Source organism: Hypanus sabinus, chromosome 16 (assembly GCF_030144855.1).
Source record: "Hypanus sabinus isolate sHypSab1 chromosome 16, sHypSab1.hap1, whole genome shotgun sequence".
In the NCBI taxonomy this organism is placed as follows: Eukaryota; Metazoa; Chordata; class Chondrichthyes; order Myliobatiformes; family Dasyatidae; genus Hypanus; species Hypanus sabinus.
The window spans coordinates 83,867,546-83,884,682 of record NC_082721.1 but is presented as its reverse complement, the minus strand read 5'-3'; the positions used below and the strand labels follow the sequence as shown (position 1 = coordinate 83,884,682).

At 41.6% G+C, this 17,137-nt stretch overlaps 1 long non-coding RNA gene across 1 annotated transcript in view; it reads right to left on the bottom strand.

Moving 5' to 3' along the window:
• LOC132406529 (uncharacterized) overlaps window positions 1–17,137 on the bottom strand; it is a 48,965-nt gene that overhangs the window by 30,757 nt on the left and 1,071 nt on the right. The window contains exon 2 of the long non-coding RNA XR_009516189.1: window positions 15,784–15,888. This is a non-coding gene — a long non-coding RNA (uncharacterized LOC132406529). The remainder of the gene's footprint in view (window positions 1–15,783; window positions 15,889–17,137) is intronic.

Genomic DNA, 17,137 nt, shown 5'->3' with positions numbered 1-17,137 from the left:
TATGGAAGTGATGCAGATGAGACTGATAAAAATAAACATGGCAGGATTAAAGCATTCAAATTACATTTATTATCAATGTATGCAGTATACCACACTGATATTTATCTTCTCCACAGTCAGCCATGAAACAAAGTAAACTATAGAACCTGTTCAAAGATAAACATCAAAATCCTCCCGGAGCAAAAAAAATTGCGCAAATGGCAACAAGAACATCACCCCCCTCGTGCAAAAATAACAAATCTCGTGAACAGCAACAAGCATGACCAAGTGAAAACACAGAAAATTATACACCAAATTGAAAGAGTCCATATTCAGTTCAGCTCAGTGTTTATTATCTGCAGGCTGCCCAAAATAGCAAAGAAAAAGGAGTGACCACAAACCGCAAACCCAGAACTTTGGTACCATCCTCCAACAAGACTGCATCGAGGATAAGAGAGACCATTTAAGTGCAGCGGCCTTCCTTCAGGAGCAGCGAGTGAGAGGGAGGGAGAGAGACCACCACATGCATACACCTTCCTCTGGCAGTAATGAGCGAGAGGCTGGTAGATGGCACTGAACACTCACTCGCTTTCTGCACTTGCTTCGACGTTTCATCTTCCTTGAAGCTTTAATCAGCAAGATCAGCATGAAACGGAGTCAATCATGGTCTCTAAGTTTATTGGCCTTGAGGCCACTTGCCTTCTAGAACTATCTCAGAGGCAGCAAAGCACTAGATAACTCAATCGGCCCAAAAACACACTATTAAACTGTAGATCACTGGTTCCAGCAGTTTAAAAGAAAAATAAGACATTAAAAAAGTTAAGGAAGTTCCATTGGCCACCTGGGGAATGTCATCCGTGATAGCGTTGTTTGCTGGCACCACTTATGCAACTCATAAGTTCACAGGATGCTTTTGACTGAATAGGAGGCAAACACCATCAAGTTCTAAACAACGAATTACAGTTTACTGAGTAGCCACAGTGGTGCATCTAGTAAAGCTGCTATCTCAGCGGGCCGGAGACCAAGCCTTGATCCCACCCCAGTGCTGTTTGTGTGGAGTTTTACATATTCTCCCTATGGCCATGTGGGCTCCCTCCAGGGACTCCTTCCAAAGTGCTGCAAAATGGTAGATTACTGCCCATTGCAAGTTGCCCTCCACATGTAGGTCAGTGGTAAAAAGTGAGGAGGGGTTAACATGGAACATGGAGAGAATAAGAAAAGAGAGGATGTTAGATTAAATGAGTTTTAATGGTTGGTATGAACCTGGGCTGACAGCTCATTTTCATGCTTGTTGGATCTCCAGTTAATCTTTGTGTCTTTCCGGGAAGGGTCAGAAAGGGTGAGGAGTCTTAATTCTAAGATTTCAGTTTATTTTAGAGTACAAACAAACATACAACTACTATGCAAGCTAAATAAAGAGCTGAAAAATGATGCTGAGAAGGGAATTTATACTGAGGGGTGCAAGACAAAGGAATAAAAGATGGCACTGTTGAAAAATCTATCACTCGTTTGGATGAATCTTTGGACACTACCTCACTTTTTAAAAAAATATACGGTGTTTCTGTTTTTGCACTTTTTAAAATCTATTCAATATACATAACTGATTTACTTGTTTATTTATTATTTTTAAAATTTTATTTATTATTATTTTTTTCTCTCTGCTAGATTACATATTGCATTGAACTGCTGCTGCTAAGCTAACAAATTTCACGACACATGCCGGTGCTAATAAACCTGATTCTGATTCTGGTTCTGACAAAGGCCTATTCCAGTGTCTCTGATGGAGAAACATAAAGCCAAGTTGGAGACAGTTCCTAAGACAGGGAAAATGATCCAGTAAAGCATGTTAAACATGATGAGGAGACCTGATACTTAGCCTGTTTCAACACATTGTTTGTCGGGTGGCATTTTTGAAGAATGCTGCAAAGAGAAATTTCAACAAAAGCCTAGATACTACACTTGAAGACCATAGCCGAATGGAATTGTTGTCTGTGTGTGGGGGGAGGGCCAAAGGAAATGCACAGAATGAGGGCAAGGCAACTGAAGGCAAATGAACAAAAGTTGAAACTCAATCTGAAGGAAGCCTCCTTTGTGGGTCACATGATCTCCAGAGATGACGCAGAGCCAGATCCAACAAAAGTCAAGGCTGTTTCAGAACAGGTGTCCTCCATGCTCAAAAAAAATTTCAGGAGCACTCTGCTTTCTGTGATTCATTAACCATCTGAAATCCCGCAAGATAGGAGAACGTACTTTGTTACCGTGGATAATTTTTCAGTCTATTCGCAGACAGGTGTTGCAGAAAACACCTACTCTTGGATGGATATCCACAGATTCAAAGCATTGTTGACAACCCTGAGCTGCAGAACATGGGGCATGGGCCACCATACACAGCAAATGGTTCAAATTGTTCAATTTAACATCAGAAAATGTATACAGTATAAAACTTGAAATTCCTATTTTTCACAGTCATCCACAAAGATGAAACCTCAAAGGATGGATGATAGTGACTTCAGAACCCCAAAGCCCCCCACACGCCCAACCAGCAGTAGAAGCATCAGCTCTTCCCCCCACGCACCAGCAGAACCACCCCCCACCATGTAAACAAAAGCAAAAGCCCCCAGAGAGACCTTGATCTATAGTCCATAACCTAGCACTTCAGTATCTCAGACAGGCTCTCTCTCACCAGCAAGGGAAAGAGAGATCGCTCCTGTAACAACAAGAGCAGGAGGCGAACAGCTCACTATTCTGATGTTACAATCTTTAGCGTCGCTTCTCCAAGCCTCATCCTAACAGGCTCTCATCCTCCATTAAAAAAAGAGGGAGAGGGAGAAAGGGAGAGAGAGAGGGGATGGAGAGGGGACAAGGGGGGAGAGGGGAGGGAGGAAGGGAGAGAGAGAGAAAGAGTAGATCCCAGTCAGTTCAGATCAGCAAAAACTTCTCCTCCACAATCACCATCAGCACAGGAGCACCGCAGGGATGTGTGTACTTAACCCCCCACTCTACTCCCTTAATACCTATGACTCTGTGGCTAAGTACAGTTTCAACACCATATACAAGCTTGCTGATGACACCACTGTTGTGGGCTGTATCAAAGGGGGTGATGAATCAATGTACAGTGGGAGACTGAAAACTTGTCTGAGTGGTGTAATAACAACAACCTCTCACTTAATGTCAATAAGACCAAGGGACTGGTTGTAGACTTTAAGAAATGGAAACCAGAGGTCCATGCGCCAGTAATCATCAGAGGATCAGAGGTGGAGAGGATCAGTAAGTTTAAATTCCTGGGATTCACTGTCTCAGAGGATCTGTCCTGGACCCATCATATAAATATTATTATGAAGAAAGCGTGACAGCACCTCTACTTCCTCAGGAGTTTGCGGAGGTTCGGCATGTTATCAAAAACCTTGGCAAACTGCTATAGCTGTGTGGTGGAAGGTGTGCCAACTGGCTGCATTAGACCTGGTATGGGAACACCAATGCCTTTGAGCAGAAAATCCCACCAAAGGCAGTGGACTCGGCCCAGTACATCATGGGTAAAACCCTCCCAACCATGAACACATCTACATGAAATATTGCCATAGAAAAGCAGTATCCATCATCAAAGATCCTGACCACCCTGACCACACTCTTTTCTCACTGCTGCCATAGGTAGAAAGTACAAGTGCCTCAGAACTTACACCACCAGATTCAAGAACAGTTAATATCCCCCAACCATCAGGCTCTTGAACAAAAGGGAGATCTACACTCATTTAAGGATTCTGTTATATAATGCTCATTATTTATTGCTATTTATTTATAGCTACCCTTCCACAGTTTGTTTACGGTTTACAGTTACTGTTCTATAGATTTGCTAAGTATGCCCAAAGAGAAAGAATCTCAGGGTTGTTTGTGGTGACATATATGTACTCTGATAATAAATTTTACTTTGAACTTTAATATATGTAGTTGTCAAAAATTTATTCATCACAGATTAAAATTAACAATTGAATTGGTGTCCTAAAATTTAAACTTTCAGATGTTGTCCTCACTTTCTAGACTTCCCAATTAGTACCAATAATTCCTCAATTTTAGCTCTGTCTAATTCCAGACTTCTTGTAACTACTATCAGATCGTCACTTAACTTTAAAAATTGCAGGGAATATTAATTTATTCCATCTCTGCATTTAACTCAAGTATTTTGTGAACTGTATCCCAATCACCACCCAATGATATGTCACTGGATACCAATGGTATGAATATTCAGTACATTTAAAAAGAATGAATTAAAGATTCTCTGAAATTTTGAGCTAAAGCAGGGAAATAAAACTCTTTTACTGCAACAAATCTCTCAGTACCTGGGCAGAGGGATAAATAGCTTAATTTGGGTGTTGTTAACCCGGTGAGTCTGTTCAGCATATTTCCTTCTCTCCTGGTTCGAACTAGAATGTACACCCTGATGTATATCTCCAAAAGTAATGGCTCGGTCATTCATCTCCTTGCAGTTGTGGAATTTGCTGAAACATTCTGCAAACAATTGGCTTCAGCACCTATTTTTAGAGCATTGCAATTACCTTAGATTTACAAAATGGTGCCTGCATTTGTGGAACAAGTTCAAGTGAGCATTAATAATGTACCAAATGTCCTTGGGCATCATCAAAACAAGCAGGCCAAGTTGATAATCCCAGTACAATCTGGATCTGAGGGCAATTGTGTTGGTTTGAAACCCAAAATTCAAACTAAAGCTACTTTGAACTGATCACGTTATCAGGAGATAATACTCCCCCATCCCCATTCACACCAGCTAATTGAAAGCAACTTTTAGATTACCAGCTGATTGATTTAGACTAGCTGTGTTACACATCTCCAAGTCCTTGGTGCTTTCTGAAGTCCAAGTTACTAAACTCTATAAAGAAGTGTTGAAGGTGTTAAAGAAGCCTGCCCAGACTAAAAGGCTTCCACATAAACAACATACAGAAAATGTTGGAGGAACTCAGTAGATCAGGCAGTATCCATGGAGAGGAATAAATAGTTAATGTTGTGGGCCTGAACCTTTTTTCAGGACAGGCAGGGTTGAAGGTTCAGGCCTGCAACATTGACTGTTTATTCCTCTCCACTGAACGCACAGCAGCACCTCTGCTTCCTTAGGAGTCTGCAGAGACTTGACATGACACCAAAACTTTGACAAGTTTCTATAGACGTGCCGTGGAGAGTTTATTGACTGGCTGTATCATGGCCTGGTATGGAAACACCAATGCCTTTGAACAGAAAATCCTACAAAAGGTAGTGGATTCAACCCGGTACATTGAGGTAAAGCCCTCCCAACCACTGAGCACATCTACATGAAATGCAGTCGTAGGAAAGCGGCATTCATTATCAGAGATCCTCACCATCCAGGCCATGCTCTTTTCTCACTGCTGCCATCATGTAGAAGGTACAAGAGCCTCAGGACTTGCACCATCAGGTTCAAGAACAGTTACTACCCCACAACCCCTCAACCATCAAGCTCTTGAACAAAGAGTTTAACTACATTCACTTGCCCATCTATTGAGTTGTTTCTACAACCAATGATCTCACTTTAAGGATTCTTTATTTCATGTAATAAAATAAATTGTACAAGGCATTGGTAAGGCCAAATTTAGAATACTGTGTGCAGTTCTGGTCACTGAATTATAGGAAAGATATCAATAAATTAGAGAGTGCAGAGACGATTTACTAGGATGTTACCTGGGTTTCAGCACTTAAGTTACAGAGAAAGGTTGAACAAGTTAGGTCTCTATTCATTGGAGCGTAGAAGGTTGAGGGGGGATTTGATCAAGGTATTTAAAATTTTGAGAGGGATAGATAGAGTTGACGTGAATAGGCTGTTTCCATTGAGAGTAGGGGAGATTCAAACGAGAGGACATGATTTGAGAGTTAGGGGGCAGAAGTTTAAGGGAAACACGAGGGGGTATTTCTTTACTCAGAGAGTGATAGCTGTGTGGAATGAGCTTCCTGTAGAAGTAGTAGAGGCCAGTTCAGTTGTGTCATTTAAGGTAAAATTGGATAGGTATATGGACAGGAAAGGAGTGGAGGGTTATGGGCTGAGTGCGGGTAGGTGGGACTAGGTGAGATTAAGAGTTCGGCACGGACTAGGACGGCCTAGATGGCCTGTTTCCGTGCTGTGATTGTTATATGTTCTCATTATTGCCATTTATTTATATTGTACTTGTACAGTTTGTTGTTTTCTGCACTCTGGTTGATCTTTCATTGATCCTGATACTGTGGTTACTATTCTATAGATTTGCTGAGTATGCCTGCAGGAAAATAAATTTCAGGGTTATATGTGATGACATATATGCACTGTGATAATACATTTGCTTTGTACTTTGAGTTCGTCCACCATTTTTGCACGTAACTCTGGATTTCCAGCATCTGCAGAATCTGGTGTGGTGTATGTTTCCATGTGAACATTTGCTTTGTGGCATTTCCCTTGAACTTTAGTGAGAATGGGAAGGAGGCAAGGAACAGGTCAAGCTACTGAGCAGGTAGGAAGAAGGAAATGTCAGTATTGACCCTGGATGTTCATGGACTAATTCTCCTACATGAATTTCAGTGAGGCTCTTGCATCTGATAACATCATCTCAATCAAGAGAATTCTTATGAAATCTGCCAAAGCTACAATTTCAGAACAGGGTTAGTGGTACGTTAAGAAACCAGAGCAATGGACTTTCTATCTGTCTGCTTCCAGATTGGAGCTGCAGATATTTTCAGCATCTTGTAGTTTGCTGCCCTCTGTTGTATGAAGTGGGTTACTCCATTCAAAAAGAGCTGACAGCTTTTCATTCCAGAGTATCATCAGACTGTCTGAAATGAAGCTTCGCAGGGAATGCTGGTTCCCCTGGATTCTGAGGCCAATTACCCCATGTATGCGACTTCATGATAGCCATATCTCATCCATTCCCTATCAGCTTTGGATAGGACACTTGCAGGCCATGCCTAGGTCCCTGAGAAATCTATGGGGTGAAGGGGGAAGGGAAAAATGGTCAATTGGCGTTTCAGGTTGAGGGTGTTTGTCTGGACTGAAAAGAAAGAGGGGAGATCTCTGTATAAAATGGCGAAGGAAGAGGTGGAGCAGGAGCTGACAGGTGATCCAGGTGCAGGAGCTAACAGGCAAATGAGAGGGGGAGGAAGAGTGGAGATGATGTTGGGAAGGAAGCTGGGAAGTGACATGAGGAACTGACAAAGGGCTACAGATGTAGATGGATCTTTCCCCCCATTTTTCTTTTCTCTCTCTTCTTGATCCAACTGCCTACCATCAACCCATGTCTTTTTCTTCACTCTTACCCAACGTTTCCCCTTCTGACCTCCCTCCCTTTAATCTATTCTCCACCATTTTCAGCCCTTTGTCACTTCTATCTGTCATCTCCCAACTTCTTATATGATTCCCAATCTCTCTCTCCCCTTACCTGCTCTGGCTCCCCTCCTTCCCTCCACCCTTCTATTTTAGCAATTGCCCCTCTTTCTATCCAGTCCAGATGAATGGCCTCAACCTGAAATGTCAACTCTTCATTTTCTCCCACAGATGTTGCCACTGATTTCCTCCAATACTTTGCATGTTGCTCCAGATTCCGGTATCTTAGGTCTCCTGAGAAGTCACAATATTTTCCTTCTGACTCAATCTACGTGACATTTGATTTAACTTGTCAAACCAATGGTTGGCTTATGGTTGACAAAGGATGCCTGCCAAGGCACTGACTCTTGAAAAGCAGGACCTCCAGGGCAGTAATCTCTAGTTTGCTGCCTGTGCCATTCACCAGTGAGAGTAAGAACAGGATGACTTGGTAGATAAGTACATGGCCGAGGAATTGGTGCAGGGGTCAGGGTTTCAGATTTCTGGATCATAGGGACCTCTTCACTGAAAGTATGATCTGTACAAAAAGGACAGATTAAACCTGAACCCGAGGCAGACCAATGTCCTTGCAGGCAAATTTGCTTGAACTGTTGGGGAGGGCTTAAACTAATTTGGCAATTGATGGTAACCAGTTTGATAGAGCTTTGGATTGAGCATTTGGTATACAAGTAGATGCAGTGTGTATTCAAACTGTGAGGAAGGACAGGGCAAAATTGCAGTTAGTGGGATGAGCTGAAGTGTAACATCGGAGCAAAATTGTAAAGGGTGATGATTACAAGACTGAAGATACGTAATATGCATGTAACTGAATGCACGTAATATGCGCAATAAGGTAGGTGATCTTGTAGCACAGTTAGAGATTGGCAGTTATGGCGTTGTGAAAAAACATAGTTGAGGGTTTAACATCCAAGGATATCAAAAGGACAGGCAGGGAGGCAGAGAGGGTGGGGCAGCTCTGTTGGTAGAAAATGAAATCAAATCTTTAGAAGAAGTGACATAAGATTGGAAGAGATAAGAAACTGTAAGGGTAAAAAGACCCTGGCTACATCTGAACAGTGGCCAGGATGAGAGATACATATAACAAAGAGAGTTAGACAATAGACAATAGACAATAGGTGCAGAAGTAGACCATTCGGCCCCTCGAGTCTGCACCGCCATTCTGAGATCATGGCTGAACATTCACTATCAATACCCAGTCCCTGCCTTGTCCCCATATCCCTTGATTCCCCTATCCATCAGATATCTATCCAGCTCCTTCTTGAAAGCATCCAGAGAATTGGCCTCCACCGTCTTCCGAGGCAGTGCATTCCACACCTCCACAACTCTCTGGGAGAAGAAGCTCTTCCTCAACTCTGTTTTAAATAACTGACCTCTTATTCTCAATCCATGCCCTCTGGTACTGGACTCTCCCAACATCTGGAACATATTTCCTGCCTCAATCCTATCAAATCCTTTAATTATCTTAAACGTTTATGAAGGGTATGTAACAAAGGCAATGTTACAACAGTCTTAGTGGATTTCATTATGCAGGTAGATTGGGAAAATCAGGTTGGTGCTGGATCCCATGAGATAAAATTTGTAGAATGCCTAAGGAATGTTTTTTAAGACAGCTTGTGGTTGAACTCACAATGGGAAAGGCAATTGGTGGGTATTGCGTTATGAACCAGATTTAATTAGGGAGCTTAAGGTAAAAGAGCCCTGAGGAGCCAGTGACCACAATATGATAAAATTTACCCTGCATTTTGAGAGGGAGAAGAGCAAGTCAGATGTATCAGTATTACAGTGGAGTAAAGGGATTTGCAGAGGCATGAGAAAGGAGCTGGACAAAGTTGATCAGAAAGGGACACAGCAGTGACAATGGCAGGGCAATGGCTGAATTTTCTGGAAGAAATTCAGAAGGTGCGGGATAGACAGACAGACTTTATTGATCCAGAGGGAAATTGGGTTTCGTTACAGTCGCACCAACCAAGAATAGTGTAGAAATATAGCAATATAAAACCATAAATAATTAAATAATAGGTAAATTATTCCAAATGGAAATAAGTCCAGGACCAGCCTATTGGCTCAGGGTGTCTGACACTCTGAGGGAGGAGTTGTAAAGTTTGATGGCCACAGGCAGGAATGACTTCCTATGATGCTAAGTGTTGCATCTTGGCGGAATGAGTCTCTGGCTGAATGTAATCCTGTGCCTAACCAGTACATTATGGAGTGGATGGGTGACATTGTCCAAGATGGCATGCAACTTGGACAGCATCCTCTTTTCAGACACCACCGTCAGAGAGTCCAGTTCCACCCCGACAACATCACTGGCCTTGCGAATGAGTTTGTTGATTCTGTTGGTGTCTGCTACCCTCAGCCTGCTGCCCCAGCACACAACAGTAAACGTGATAGCACTGGCCACCACAGATACACGCCAAAGAGGAAGAAGTATTCTAAAGGGAGGGTGATGCAACCATGGCTGACAAAGACACCAGAAAAGCAAAAGAGAGAGCAAATTATGTAGCAAAAATTAGTGGGAAGGTAAAGGATTGGGAAGCTTTTAAAAAAACAGAAGGCAACTAAAAAGTCATAGAGCTTAAATCTGAAGGTAAGCTAGGATACCAAAAGTTTTTCCAGATATATAAAGAGTGAAAGAGAGATGAGAGAGGATATTGGAGCACTGGAGAGGTAGTTACGGGGGTCAAAGAAATGGTATACAAATTCAATAGGTATTTTGTGTCAGTCTTCACTGTGGAAGACACCAGCAGCATACCAGAAATTTGAGAATATCAGGGGACAGGAGTGAGTGTGGTTGCTATCACTAAGGAGATGATGCTCAGGAAGCTGAAAGGTGTGAAGGTAAATGAGACACCTCGAGCAGATGGACTACACCACAGGGTTCTGGAAAAGGTAGCTGAAGAGATTGTGGAGGGATTAGTAATGATCTTTTAAGAATAACTATATTCTGGAATGGTTCTGGAAGACAGGAAATTTGTAAATGTTACTCTACTCTTTAAGAAAAGGACAGAGACAGAGAAAGAAAATTTATAGGTCAGTTAAACTGACTTCAGTGGCTGGGAAGATGAAGTCCATTACTAAGGATAAGGTTTTAGGGTACTTGGAGGCAAAGGATAAAATAGGACATAGTCAGCATGGTTTTCTAAAGAGAAAATCTTGTATGACTAATCTGTTGGATTTCTTTGAGGAGATAACAAGCAGGATTGACAAAGGAGGGTCAGTGGATATTGTTAACTTGGATTTTCAGAAGGCCTTTCACAAGATGCCACACATGAGGTTATTAACAGGACTAAGAATCCATGGAATAACAGGAAAGATACTAGCATTGATAGAAGATGGCTGAAAGGTTAGCTGCTGTTGACTAGTGGGTTGGTGCTGAGGCTGCTTCTTTTTACATTATATATATGCCAATGATTTGGATGATGACATTGTGACCATGTTTGTGGATGATATAAAGATAGGTGGAGAGGTCAGTAGTGATTAAGAAGCAGGGAGTCTGCCGAAGGACTTAGATAGATTGGGAGAATGGGCAAAGAAATGGCAGATGGAATATAGTGTACGGAAGATTTTGCTCATGCACTTCTGTAAATGGAATAAATACATAGACTATTTTCAAGTCGTGGAGAAAATTCAATAATCAGAGATGCAAAGGGACTTGGAAGTCCTCATGCAGGATTCTGTAATTGCTAACTTGCAGATTAGGGTTGGTGGTTAGGAAGGCAAATGCAATGTTAGCATTCATTTCAAGAGGACTAGATTTATAAGCAAGGATGTAATGCTGAGGCTTTATAAGACATTGGTCAGACCACACGGTGTATTGTGACCAGTTTTGAGCCCCTTATCTAAAAGAAGTTCCAGCATTGACAAGAATCCAGAAGAGTTTCACGAGAAGAATTGCAGGAATGAAAGGGTTAATGTATGATGACTCTGGGCCTGTACTTCTGGAGTTTAGAAGAACGAAGGGGGATCTCACTGAAACCTATTAAATCTTGGAAGCCTTGCTAGAGTGCATCTGGAGAGGCCGTTTCACTACCCTCCGGCTAAAAAAAGTCCCCCTCATCTCTGTTCTAAAAGGATGTCTTTCTACTCTGAAGCTGTCCTACACTCTCCCACTATTGGAAATATCCTCTCCTACTTGTAGGGGTATGGAGGGTTATGGTCCCAGTGCAGGTTGATGGGAGTAGGCAATTAAATGGTTTGCCACTGACTAAATGGGCTGAGGGGCCTGTTTCTGTGATGTACCTTTCTATGATTTTGTGACTCTAATAAAGAAACAGCAGGTTCCTTGGAAAATAGGAATAAATCATTTCTAGATTATGTTAAGTGTGAAGTGGTGAAATAATGTTAGTTATATAGAATTTCAGTTGAACGTCATCCAGTAAAATGTGAAATGCAAAAGATTTGCTTTATTTGTCACATGTACTTGGTAGTGTGGAGGAGCAGAGGGATCTGGGGGTTCATGTCCACAGATCCCTGAAAGTTGCCTCACAGGTAAATAAGGTAGTTAAGAAAGCTTATGGGGTGTTAGCTTTCATAAATCGAGGGATAGAGTTTAAGAGTTGCAAGGTAATGATGCAGCTCAAAAAAACTCTGGTTAGGCCACAGTTGGAGTACTGTGTCCAGTTCTGGTCGTCTCATTAAAGGAAGGACGTGGAAGCATTGGAAAGGGTACAGAGGAGATCTGCCAGGATGCTACCTGGTTTAGAGAGTATGCATTATGATCAGAGATTAAGGGAGCTAGGGCTTTACTCTCTGGAGAGGAGGATGAGGGGAGACATGACAGAGGTATACAAGATATTAAGAGGAAGAGATAGAGTGGACAGCCAGTGCCTCTTCCCCAGGGCACCACTGCTCAATACAAGAGGACATGGCCTTAAGGTAAGGGGTGGAAAGTTCAAGGGGGATATTAGAGGAAGGTTTTTTTACTCAGAGAGTGGTTGGTGCGTGGAATGCACTGCCTGAGTCAGTGACGGAGGCAGATACACTAGTGAAATTTAAGAGACTACTAAAGAGGTATATGGAGGAATTTAAGGTGGGGGGTTATATGGGAAGTAGGGTTTAAGGGTCTGCACAACATTGTGAGCCAAAGGGCCTGTACTGTCCTGTACTATTCTATGTTCTATGTACATTGAAACATAGTGAAATGCATAGTTGTATCAAATCAGTCAACATTTCTCTGAGCAGTTTGCAGGTGTTGTCATGCTTCCAGCGCCAACATTGTATGCCCACAACTCACTAACACTAACTGTACGTCTATGGAATATGGTAGGAAACCGGAGCACATGGTGGAAACCCATGCCGCCGGGCGGAGAATATAGACTCCTCAAAGACAGCAGCAGCGGGAATTAAATCCCAATCTTACAGCTTGCACTGTAAAGTGTTGTGCTAACCACTATACTATCATGTATTTATAGTGTATTACAATCATATTAGGAATTAAAGAAGATGCAAAGAAAAAGCTATTTTTCTGGAACTGAGGTTATAACAATCAAGAAATATTTAGACTTGGGCTCTCACCTCTATAAAAGGAAATGATGATCAGTGATCCCTTTGAAGGCAGTAAGATTATACTAATAGATGAAAAACGATGAGGAAGCTTAAAAAAATGGAGCACAAATTTTCTCTTTGGCTATTTGAACCAAGTGGGCTTTTTCCCTGCTGTGATAGTACTATCGTGCTCTCTGATCCCTGTTTCCATTTTCTAGGATGCACTAAATTAGCCCCAGCTATCTAATAGATGTGAACATTAGACCATAAGACATCGGAGCAGAATTCAACCATCTGGCCCATCGAGTCTGCTCCACCATTCAATCACAGCTGATCCTTTTTAAAAAAAATCTCCTCCTCAACCCAGTTCCCCGTAACCTTTGATGTCATGTCCAATCAAGAACCTATCAATCTCTACCTTAAATACACCCAACGAACTGGCCTCCACAGCTGCATGTAGCAACAAATTCCACAAATTTACCACCCCTTGGCTCAAGAAATTTCTCTGCACCTCTGTTTTAAAAGGGCACTTCTCTATCTTGAGGCTGTGCCCTCTTGTCCTAGACTCTCCCACCATGGGAAACATCCTTTCCACATTAGTCTAGGCCTCCTAACATTTGAAAGGTTTCAATGAGATCCTGCCTCATCCTTCTGAATTCCAGCGAGTACAGACCCAGAGCCATCAAACATTCCTTGTATTATAACCCTTTCATCCCTGGAATTATCCTTGTGAACCTCCTCTGGATTCTCTCTCTAATGCCAGCACATCTTGTCTAAGATGAGGGGCCCAGAACTGTTCACAATACTCAAGGTGAGGCCTCATCAGTACCTCATAAAGCCGCAGCATCACATCCTTCTTCTTGTATTCTAGCCCTCTTGAAATGAATGCTAATATGGTATTTGCCCTCTTCACCACCAACTCAATCAGCAAGTTAACCTTCAAGGTGTTTTGCGCAAGGACTCCCACATCCCTCTGCATCTCAGACTCCTGGATTTTCTCCCCATTTAGAAAATAGTCCATACATTTATTTCTACTACCAAAGTGCATGACCATGCATTTTCCAGTATTATATTTCATTTGTCACTTTCTTGCCCATTCCCCTAATCTGTCTAAGTCCTTTTGCATCCTACCTGTTTCCGCAAGACTACCTGTTCCTCCACTAATCTTCGTATCATTCTGCAAACTTGGCAACAAAGCCATCTATTCCATCACCTAAATCATTTATATACAGCATAAAAAGTAGTCCCAACACCGACCCCTGCGGAACACCACTAGTTACTGGCAGCCAACCAGAAAAGGATCCTTTTATTCCCACTCGCTGCCTCCTACCAACCAGCCGATGCTCTAATCATGTTAGTAACTTTCCTGTAATACCATGGGTTCTTAACTTGGTAAGCAGCCTCATGTGTGGCACCTTGTCAAAGGCTTCTGAAAGTCCAAATATACAACATCTACTGTATCCCTTTTATCCATACTACCTGTAATCTCCTCAAAGAATTCCAACAGGTTCATCAGGCAGGATTTTCCCATAAGGAAACCAAACTGACTTTGTCCTATCTTGCCCTGTGTCACCAAGTACTCCATCCCCCTCATCCTTAATAATTGACTCTAACAATTTCCCAACCACTGAGGTCAGGCCGACTGGTTTATCATTTTCTTTCTGTTGTTTTCCTCCTTTCTTAAAGAGTGGAGTAACATTTGCAATTTTTTAGTCCTCTGGCAATATGCTAGAGTCCAATGATTTTTGAAAGATCATTTCTATTGCCACCAAAATCTCTAACGCTGCCTCTTTCAGAACCCTAGGGTGCAGTTCCTCTGGTCCAGGTGACTTATGTACCTTCAAGTCTTTCAGTTTTTTGAGCATCTTCCCTCTGCTAACAGTAACTGTAACACTTCTCTTCCTTCACACTACAACATCAGGCATACTGCTAGTGTCTTCCACAGTGAAGACTGACACAAAATACTCATTTAGATCATCAACCATCTCCTTCTCCCCCATTATTATTTCTCCTGCCTAATTTTCTAGTAGTCCTATATCCACTCTCATTTCTCTTTTATTTTTAACATACTTGAAAAAACTTTTACTATCTACTTTGATATAATTTGCTAGCTTGCTTTCATATTTCATCTTTTCCCTTCTAATGATCTTTTTAGTTGCTCTCTAGGTTTTTTAAAATTTCCCAATCCTCTTATCTTCCCACTAATTTTTGCTTTGTTGTATGCCCTTTCTTTTGCTTTTACAATCGTTTTGACTTCCCTTGTCAGCCACAGTCGGACTATTTTACCAATTGAGTATTTCTTCATTTTTGGAATACACATGGCCTGCACCTTCCTCATTTTCCTAGAAACACATGCCATTGTTGCTCTGCTGACATCCCTGCCAAAAGCTCCTTCCAACTTACTTTGGCCAACTCCTCTCTCATACCACTGGAATTTCCCTTTCTCCACTGAAATACTGCTACATCGGACTTTACTTTCTCCTTATTAAATTTCAAGTTGAACTCAATCATATTGTGATCACTGGTTCCTAAGGGTTCTTTTACCTTAAGCTCCCTAATCGCCTCTGGCTTGTTACATAACACCCAATCCAGTATAGCTGATCCCCTAGGAGGCTCAATGACAAACTGCTCTAAAAAGCTATCTCTTAGGCATTCAACAAACTCACTCTCTTGAGATCCATTACCAACCTGATTTTCCCAATCAACCTGCATGTGAAAATCTCCCATGAACTACCATAACATTGCTCTTTTGACTCACCTTTTCTATTTCCTGTGGTCCACTTCCCAGTCATGTTGGGAGGCCGGTATATAAGTGCCATCAACGTCCTGTTACCCCCATAGTTTCTTAACTCAACCCACAAGGATTCAACATCTTCTGATCCTATGTCACACCTTTCTATTGATTTGATGTAATTTCTTACCAGTAGAGCCACGCCACTCCCTCTGCTTACCTTCCTATCCCTCCGATATAACGTGTAACCTTGGACATTCAACTTCCAACTACAACCATCTTTCAGCCACGTTTCAGTGATAGCCACAACATCACAGCTGGCAATCTGTAATATTGCAATGAGATCATCGACCTTATTTCTTATACTACGTGCATTTAGATACAACACTTTGAGTACTGTATCACATTTACTATCCTTTCCGATTCTGCATCCCTAATGATTTGATACTCAACTTGTTGGCAGCAACTAAGTCCCATCACCTGCCTGCCCCTCCTGACAATCTAACTGCATGCTATCTTTGCTTTTTGACTATCTGTCCTATCCTGAGTCCCTTCACTCCAGTTCCCACTGGATTAGTGTCCTATCTCAGTGTTATAACTTCCCTGGTCTGCTGAAAAGTTTACCTTCATATTTATGAGCTGAGCCCTCAATTTAAACAGGACCTTGTGTCAGCTGTTTTTCTTTCTGGCATCCAGGCAACTCATTCTTGTGGAGCATTCAAAGAAATAAATGATTTGCCTTTCTCATACCTTTCACAACCTTAATGTATGCAAGACAGTTTTGGAAAACACTTTTTAAAAATAATACTTTTTATAAAATTTGAATTTTTTAACAAACTCATGTATTTTTCACACTCACTGGCAGAAAGCAGTATAGCAGCAAAACAAAAAAGTTAATCTCCTTTCTCACTTTTCACTGGTTAAGTATTAGCACATTACCCACGTGATGTAATTGTTTTAATTATGCTGGCTGTTAACTAATTTATCACTCTCAAAGGAATGTTCTTTATCTTATCTATAAAATGTGATAGCTTCTTCAGAAGCACCATCTTTATTCTTTTGTCTACTCACTGCTGAGCATCAATTCCCCTCTTAGCACTATTTCTCAGCTGTTTATTTAGTTTGCTTAACATTTGTTTGTACTCTAAAATAAACTGAAATCCTAGGAATAAACCTACTCACCATTTTTGACTCCTGGAAGAACCCTAAGGATTGGAAATTAGACAAGCTATCCAACAAAGGTGTCACAGCAATGAAGAACTTTTAAAGTGCAGTAATTGTCCTAATGTGAAAACTACAGTAATCAGCATAGTAAAATTTCTCTCAGAAAGGATACAACCATCAGACCTCTTATTGACATGGACCGAGGGGTAACTGTAAACGGAACAAGTTGTGCTGATCTGCAGTCTTCACTTGCTACTGTCTGGCCCACAGTCCCTCTCATGCACAATTCTATAACCCAATTTGTGGTTCAAAATTGCGCATTGGAAGACATCTTCAAACTTCATTAGCGTATTATTTAATGTTTACATATTTTGATGCTTTGTCAATCATGTTATTCCAAAACTTCACTT